The sequence below is a fragment of the Castor canadensis genome, chromosome 4 (genome assembly GCF_047511655.1).
Source record: "Castor canadensis chromosome 4, mCasCan1.hap1v2, whole genome shotgun sequence".
Taxonomy (NCBI): Eukaryota; Metazoa; Chordata; class Mammalia; order Rodentia; family Castoridae; genus Castor; species Castor canadensis.
This window is the reverse complement of record NC_133389.1, coordinates 104,811,061-104,819,846: the sequence shown is the minus strand read 5'-3', so window position 1 is coordinate 104,819,846 and position 8,786 is coordinate 104,811,061. Positions and strand designations below refer to the sequence as shown.

Genomic DNA, 8,786 nt, shown 5'->3' with positions numbered 1-8,786 from the left:
TACCATTTCTCAATGTTTCTGAAGTGCTGCAAACCAAACAGAAAGCTAGGCTTTGATTGTGCTTCCTATCTTTTAGGTAGAGTTAGTAACACATAGGATTGCTGGCTAATTTGGGGAGAGAGAGCAATAAAGAAGGTGGCTCACTAACGGCCAGTTAATTGGAAGGCACACACACCCTGAAAGTCAATCTTTGCTAATTACATTTGGAAAAAGTTTAGTAAGGCAGCCTAGCTTTTACCCACAGTATAGTTTTTAAGCTACATGCAATCAAACAGAAAGATACTGGTATTTCTTGAGCAACTGCGAGAGATCCTATAAATATCATTTGGCACCATTTTATCTTCCTTGTGGCTCTTGATGAATGATTTGTCATCTTCTGGTATAAGTTTGATCATATTATTTAGCAGAACCATAGTAGGACATAGTGGTTCAGCTCTGAAAATACCCATTAAGAGATAAATAAGAACTCAACATTATCCACATCATTAGTTTATGCAATAAAAAGTGATTACATACAGCTAGCTTTCAAATGCATGTAAAACAGATCTAGTCCAAAGTATAAATTGACATAAAATGTATGTTCTGCTTAAATTACCTTAAATAATGGAAAATTACCATCCTACCTCACTGATAACCCTCCACGCTGGTCTCATTACAGGATTATGACAATTTTGCAAAAATGGTTGGGCATTGCTATAATTTACATTGCTAGTATTGTTATACTTTTTATTTTGTCTTCTCAGTTCTTAAAGTAGCTGGTCACTAAAGTCAGGACAGCATATTTATAAGAATCATTTTAAAGACTTTAAGATGATGAAAAAACCATGTTGGTAATGCTATTCTGTAATAGTTATTATGTTCAAATACATCTTCTGAGATTAGGAAAATGAAAGTGAATGCTTCATAAAGTATATAAGTGGCTAAATTAGTCTTTCCTTTTAAATAAAGGAATGACTGCTGTTCTTTCGTACATATCATGTTGATTTTCTTTACCTCTTACTTTACTAGAAAAATCTTATATTTTTATTAATCTTATTTGTTGAATGGAAGGTGTATTAGTTTCCTATTGCTGCTGTAACAAATTATGACACACTTAGTGGCTTAAAACAACCCATATTTATTATCTTACAGTTATAGAGGTCAGAAGACCAAAATGGGCATTATTGGGCTAACCCTGAGATGCTGGTAAGGCTGAATCATTCTTGGTCATGGGGAACAGACTCTTGCATTTTCAAGATCTAGGTGCCTTTGTTCAAGGCCCCTTCCAGCTTCTGGGTTGGCAATGAATTATTGAGTCTTTCTGGCCTTATATCATCTGATGCAAGCTCTTCTGCCACCTTTTCCCATTTTTAACCCCCCTTTTAATTAATAGAGTCCATCTGGATAATCTCTTCAAGTTACTTGGTTAGCAAACCTAATTCCTTCTGCAACCATAAACCCATCTTGTCATGTAACACAGTACATTCACAATTTCTGCAGATTAGGATGTGGATACCTTGGTGGGGCCATTATTCTGCCTATCACAGGAAAGGGGAAAATTCCATCATTGCCTTTTAGAGGTCTTATGTGTTCTTACCCCATGCTTTTCCCCAAAGGCAAGCAAAGTGATTTTGTGTGTTGGGTGGGAAGAGGCTGGAATGGATGAAAAACATGACTAAGTTCAACATTCTTTTAGAAATGTCTAAACTGAAACTCAGAGAGGGCATACAATTTCCCTAGGGCTAAAACATATTTTCAAAGTCTTAACCTAGTGTTTGTGCCAATGCAGTACCCCAAAAGAGTGCTACTATTCAGGACTGTTCCACTATAATTCTATGTTTATGCTTGACATTCAAATCTTGGTTCCATATATGTTGTTCATTTTTAAAAAGTAATGTTCATTGATTCATGCAAATAGATTTAGGAAACCTATTTTTTTTACTGATGAATGACTGAATCAATCCATCAAAACAACATTGAAAAATCCCCTAGTCTTTGGATGTGCTGTGAGATGTACATCTCTAAAACAAGCATTTATAGAACACCTGTTATGTATGTCCTGATGGGCTCATTGAGATGATATTAATAAATATAAAATGTTACATCTTTGATAATTCAGGATTCCTGAGTTTGGGGGGGGGACTAAGCAAGACAACAATACTTGAATAATGCAAGGCAATACGGGATCAATTGCTAATGAACTGAAGCAGTCAAATGTTGGTAATAAAGTTGAGGGCAAGAGATTAATATGGATGGGTTGTTTAGAGGTGATGTTTGTGAACTGGGTCTTTCTTGTTGGAGAAGATATGGATACGAAATGCAGATGGGGAGGATGGGGGAGGAAATGCTCTGAGAAGAGGCTTGGAGATGAAACCTAACATTGTTGGTGAAGAGTAAGAAGACGGTGCAGCCTTTACCACAGGGAACTGGTGGACGACAGAGTTAAAGGGAGAGGATATGCCAGCAGAGAGCTTTGAATGCTGGAGTTTGAAGTTATGAACACCAGAGTTGAGGAATTCTTGTTTTGTTGTTTTTTAAAGTAATTTTTTCATTTTTCTAAGACAAAAGCAAAATATCTTACTTTGAGAAATTTCAGAAAGCCTCCTGGTTTTGGCAAAAGTACACATTAGTGACATAAAACTGTGCATCACTAAAAGAACACACACAAAAAAGTGTAAACTAGATACATTTTATGTACCTACAGAATTGAGAAGTGAGAAGTGGAGACAATAGATATTACATATTTCACATGCTTCTTCAATAAGTGGAATTGATATTTCTGGAATCATACTTTGTACTGAGTGTTGTGCTCACTGGAGGGGAAATGGTAGGACTAGGAAAAAAATTACCTGGAGGAAGTGATTACTTGTGAGTAAGAGTGTGGCTGATGAATGAGGCAAGAGGAGCCTTCCAAGTGAAAGAGTGGATTTGCCAAAGAAAAGCTCTGAGGCAAGAGTAATTAAATTGGGTATGCCAGCACACAGGGCTAGAAGATAAAACTGAAAAGTAGGCAGGAGGCAGATGGTGAAGAGCCTGTATGCCGCACTAACTTTTAACTTTGGATGTCAGCATTTAGACAGGTGATTTCTAAACCGGATCTATGGAGTTCTGGAAGTTCCTCTATGAAGAGAGCATTGCACAGGGTTATGGGATAACAGAAGAGGCTTCCAACACTCCTCCTGTTCAACCAAAGCCAAACACAAGAATTTTATTTTATTTGTACTTACTCCCCTGTAAGTATGTGAGCAAAACTGTCCATGGCTAGAATGATTATAAACTGATGGAGGCAAGAAGAGACTATGGAAAGGTTTTGAGTAAGACAAAATCAGGTACATTTTACAAAAGTCTCTCTGAATGCAGAACAGAATATTATTTGTCAATCTGAAGTGGCTGAGCCCCCAGGTACATTGTGTTAGATTGGTTACTGTCAACTGACACTGTCACCTTCAGTAACTTCTGAGTTTAAATTTCACAGAATTGTATTCTCAACAGAATTATACATTGGAGTTTTCTGGTAAGAGCAACTTAAAGTTTATAAGGCAGTGGTGAAGCAAAAGTCATTACTCTCAGAAGGTCCTGGAGGTTCCAGTGGTTGTGCTGCACGGCACTTCTCCAAGACCTCTATAGTGGCTTCCACTTCACCATACTCATCCAGGGTCAGCCCTGTTGCTCCTCAGAATTCTCTGCAAAATCCAAACTGAGGGGGTTGTCCTTTCCTCCAATCCTCTAACACTCTTTCCAGAAGGTTCTTCCCTTCCTAGCTTCTTGGTCTTGGGAGGGAGGACAACCTTGCAGGTGGAGAGCTGTCAGGAGGCTGATATGGAAGTAAGTGGTCCACAGGAGAGTTTATGAGGATCTGGAGTAAGACATTAGCATGGGTAGCTCTGATTTAAGTGGTACTTAGAATGTGAAATAAATAGGCAGCAGCACTGACAGATCACCTGTGAGGAGTGAAAGACAAGGATGCTTTTAAGATGATGTCTTGGTTTGCAGTTCAACACCATTCACAGAGCAAATTCAGCTGGGTGCTTTCTCCCTGCTACCTGCTCAGTAATTTAGAAAAAGAACCATCCACTAAAACCAAGTAGAATTCATCTCAAGAATGTGAGGATATATAATATTAATAAAATTCCCCCAACTGTAACCTTATAAAAGCTTTAACAAAACACGGATGTGGTAGAGACAGCTAACTGTCCAGTCAAATCTGTGCTCTTTGTTGCACTATACTAGGAAGTTACTAGAAAGTGATGTCCAGATGCACTATATGATTAAATACAGACCAAGAAATGTGGGGGTGGTGATGTGTGCGACCTGGAAGACAAAGTCTTTTAAGGGGGTGAGGTGCTTCCTTTAGCCTTCCATCAAGCCCTGAGAGCTAATACAGTCACAAGATACAAGGAGTCCGGGGCCCTGAACTACCTTGTGGAGGAGAGCAAGCTGTGTTAGTGTTACACGACTGAAGAATAAGAAGACTTCATCCTGTTGCACAGCAAAATGTACTTCAGCTTGAAACTAGATCCATGTATATCACCCTATACCAATATTAACTCAAAATGGATCGAGGATCTTAATATCAGACCACAAACTCTAAAGTTGATACAGGAAAGAGTAGGAAATACTCTGGAGTTAGTAGGTATAGGTAAGAACTTTCTCAATGGAACCCCAGCAGCACAGCAACTAAGAGATAGCATAGATAAATGGGACTTCATAAAACTAAAAAGCTTCTGTTCATCGAAAGAAATGGTCTCTAAACTGAAGAGAACACCCACAGAGTGGGAGAAAATATTTGCCAGCTACACATCAGACAAAGGACTAATAACCAGAATATTTAGGGAACTTAAAAAACTAAATTCTCCTAAAACTAATGAACCAATAAAGAAATGGGCAAGTGAACTAAACAGAACTTTCTCAAAAGAGGAAATTCAAATGGCCAAAAAACACCTGAAAAAATGCTCACTATCTCTAGCAATAAAGGAAATGCAAATTAAAATCACACTAGGATTCCCCCTCACCCCTGTTAGAATAGCCATCATTAGCAACACTACCACCAACAGGTGTTGGTGAGGATGCAGGGAAAAAGGAACCCTCTTACACTATTGTTGGGAATGTAAACTAATACAACCACTCTGGAAAAAAATTTGGAGGCTACTTAAAAAGCTAAACATTGATCTACCATTTGATCCAACAATACCACTCTTGGGGATATACCCAAAAGACTGTGACACAGGTTACTCCAGAGGCACCTGCACACCCATGTTTATTGCAGCACTATTCACAATAGCCAAGTTATGGAAACAGCCAAGATGCCCGAGCTCTGACGAATGGATTAAGAAAATGTGGTATCTATACACAATGGAATTTTATGCAGCCATGAAGAAGAACGAAATGTTATCATTCGCTGGTAAATGGATGGAATTGGAGAACATCATTCTGAGTGAGGTTAGCCTGGCCCAAAAGACCAAAAATCGTATGTTCTCCCTCATATGCGGACATTAGATCAAGGGCAAACACAACATTAAAACATTAAAAAAAAAAAGAAAAAAAATGTACTTCAGCTTGAAGTACATTTTCATCTGTACTTGAAGTACAGGTTGATTTGTTATAGCAATTTAGACGACCTTAAATATTACACGAAATGTTACAGTAGAAACGTGAAAACATGCAGTAATAGTAATCATTGCTCATTTAAAGTTTCAGAAACAAGTTAGTTACAGATTTGCTTAACATGGGGGTCCATGGACTCCAGGGAATCCCATGTGTAGCATAAATTTTTATTTTTACTAAGATTCAACTGAAATTTACTATTTCTTTCCATTTTTGATAGGCAACAAATGAAGTGGGATTCCTTTAACTTGTCACCAATAGAAAAGAGAAGTTTTTCTACCATCGATGTTACAGATAGCTTATAATTCAGAACTACAGTAGTGATTAGACTGCTGCAGGTCTTGACATTTAAGGAATTAATAAAGCACATGTCACAAGCTAAAATATTTTGATAAACGTATTTGAAATAAATTAATTTTTAATAATCATATGTATTTTATGCATCTAAAAACTTTATTCTGAAAAGAGGCCCTGAGCATTAAAAAAGGTTATGAATCCCTGAATATTTCTTCCATGTAGCAATGGAAGCAATCTGGCTTAAAACATTAAGGCTGCTGCTTTCAACCTTCTGTTTCTAGTTTGATGCTGACTAACCTGGGATAAAGAAATATAATTATAATAGTTTAAATTATATAATTATAATAGGGCCGCTGTCCGCGGACTCGGTAAGGACGGCCGCGCCGCGGGTGGCGAAGGCTGCGGTGCCGCTCTGCGGCCCCGGACCGGGGGCGCGCGAGGGCTGCGGGGACCCGGGCACAGTTGCGGGGTGTGTGTGGGGCGCTGCTCGGTCGAGCACGGTGGCGGTGCGGGGGGTGGAGGGCGGTGGAACTCCTGCGGTGTCCTCGGACAGCTGGGTTCACCGAGAGTCCGAACCTGGAGTGGGTTGGAAGCCTGCACCTTGCAGGGCGCACGGGTCTGGGGCCCGCCTGGGGTCGGTTAACCCGCAAGTTGGGTCCAGCGTGACCGCGAGAGGGATGCTGGCTATCGGGACTAGACAGGATGCCACCGGCCGCGGGCCAGCGGGGTGGCCTGCACCGTCCCCGGTTCTCTGTCCATCTTGGTGGCGAATGGATTGGGTCTGGGGACCGCGCGAGGGTCGGTCTGCCCGCAGACGAGGTTCTTGCGGCAGCGCGAGGGATGCTCGGCGCCCGGGACTTGGGATGCCTCTGTCCCGGGTCCAATCGGGCCACCGGTTCCTCTCCCCGCTCCTTTCCCCTCCCACTCCGCGAGTGCACTGGGCCTGATGGTCTGAGGGTCGGTCGGCCCACATGCAGGTACAGTGCGGGAGCAGGAGGGATTCTTGGCCTCGGGACTTGGCAGGTCATCACCGCCACCCTCCCTGGCCTGCACCTCCAGTGCGGCCGTCCGGACACGCTCTTGGCGCGGGGACTCCAGGTGCGGTGCGAGCACCCCTCACTCGGGGTCAAGGGCAGGTGGGTGCGGAGAGGCCGCCCAAGGTCGCGCCAGGCCGCGTTGGCGGGGGGTGGGGCGGCGGGGGGTCACTCACATGTTCAGGACTCCACAAACTTGGCTCTGGAGCCCGATGGCACGGTCTGGGCAGCCCCTGGATCCGCAGGGCCTCCGTGGCCAGTCAATACCAGGTTCCTTTAGCTTTGTTGGGGAAGGGGGTGAGTCAGCGTCTTTATAATGTAAATCGGGGTCTGGCTTTCGTTAAAGCCGCAGGCCACCAAGACAAGGCTGATCTTACTTTAAACAAACCATAAAGAGTTAAAAAATTACAAGTGATTACCAGATTCAACCCGAACAAATTTAATATTACCAACTCATACAGTTCCTCTTTGCTCCGTGTATTAACATAATCAAGGGCAGATTTCAGTAGGAAACGTAACTTTCTAAGTTACCAAATAAAATGAAAGTGAGTTTAACCTTTTGAAACGTGTATTTTGTTACCCCATTTTCTTCCAAGCGTCTGATTTCTGGTCATTCCAGATATTCAGGCATGTTTATTTCTTTAAAAACCACAAGCCAAATGAATAAAACGCGTTGGGCAGCACTGGCCTTTTATTCGTGCCAGGAAGTACTTCCCCTCCCCACTTCCATTTATTTAAGGCGACTCTGGGCGAGTAAAGAGGACAATAATGCGTCCAGTTGTAAGCTGGTGTGGGCACCACCAGCATTCGGCTTGATTCTCTGGGTTGATTTTGCCTCTGTGCCCAGGGCCAGTGGGCTTTCTCATGTAAATTGATGGTTTCCTTCCTCGGAAGCATGACTGGACCTACCTTCCACTTGAACTCCATCTTAACTGTCGCTGGACTCTAACAGGGACAGGTTTAGGAGCACACATCAAAAGTGGCCTGCACAGGCCAAAATAACCTTCCGAGTTTGTACTAGAAACAAGCCACCTAACCTGGAGATGAAGGGAATTACACTGGCGTCCCTTCCGCCGCCTCTGCGCACTTGGCCAGGGCCCCTGACCAGTACTCACCGAGCCGTCAGGCCTGGGTCTCCCGGGAGTGTTGGGACGCCGGCCTGCCCTTACCCAACCCTGGCCCTGCGTGCCCATTCATAGAAACACCGTTCAGTTTTGACTTTGGGCTTCGCAGTGAGCCCCTTTCAGACGCGCCCTGGGCTCTCCCTGGTTGCCGGTTTGTCGGATGTGACATCTGTCACCGAACAGACAGAGCCCATAACTGTCTGCCAGGGTAGAAAAAAAAAAATTATAATAGTTATAAAAAAAGTCTCCTTGTTGTTAAGCATCAAAATAATACTGAGTAATTTGTAATAAATAAGATAAAATAATATCAGGAATAAAATCCTTTTTATTATTTCATATATGAAATATATGAATATATATGAAATAATGAAATATTTCAATATTTCATTAACGAAATAAAGAATATATGAAATAATGAAATATATTATTTCATTATTTCAATATATTATTTCATTATTTCAATACATTATTTCATATATTCAGGTATAAATATATGCAAATATATATGAATATATGTAGTGTTTTTACTCAGGGCAAACATAGCCATTTACCCCAGCTAAGACTTCTTTTAGAATGTCTGTTTCTAATGCATGCATGTGATCACTTTACAAATAATAAAATTCAGGTGTTCACAATATTCTTGATCTTCAAAACATAAAGCAGGTACTTGTTTTCATGCTACTCATGAGTCATGCTGAGGATATCAAAATTAAAATTTTTACTTGTTTGTTTTTGTGGTTCTTGGGCT

At 41.5% G+C, this 8,786-nt stretch overlaps 1 long non-coding RNA gene across 1 annotated transcript; it reads right to left on the bottom strand.

The window, feature by feature from the left end:
* Window positions 1-3,161: 3,161 nt before the first annotated feature.
* LOC141422564 (uncharacterized) lies at window positions 3,162-8,281 on the bottom strand. Its single transcript, XR_012447198.1, has 2 exons — window positions 7,091-8,281; window positions 3,162-3,920 (listed from the first exon to the last, which is right to left on the bottom strand). It is a non-coding gene; the product is annotated as an uncharacterized lncRNA (long non-coding RNA).
* Window positions 8,282-8,786: the final 505 nt, after the last annotated feature.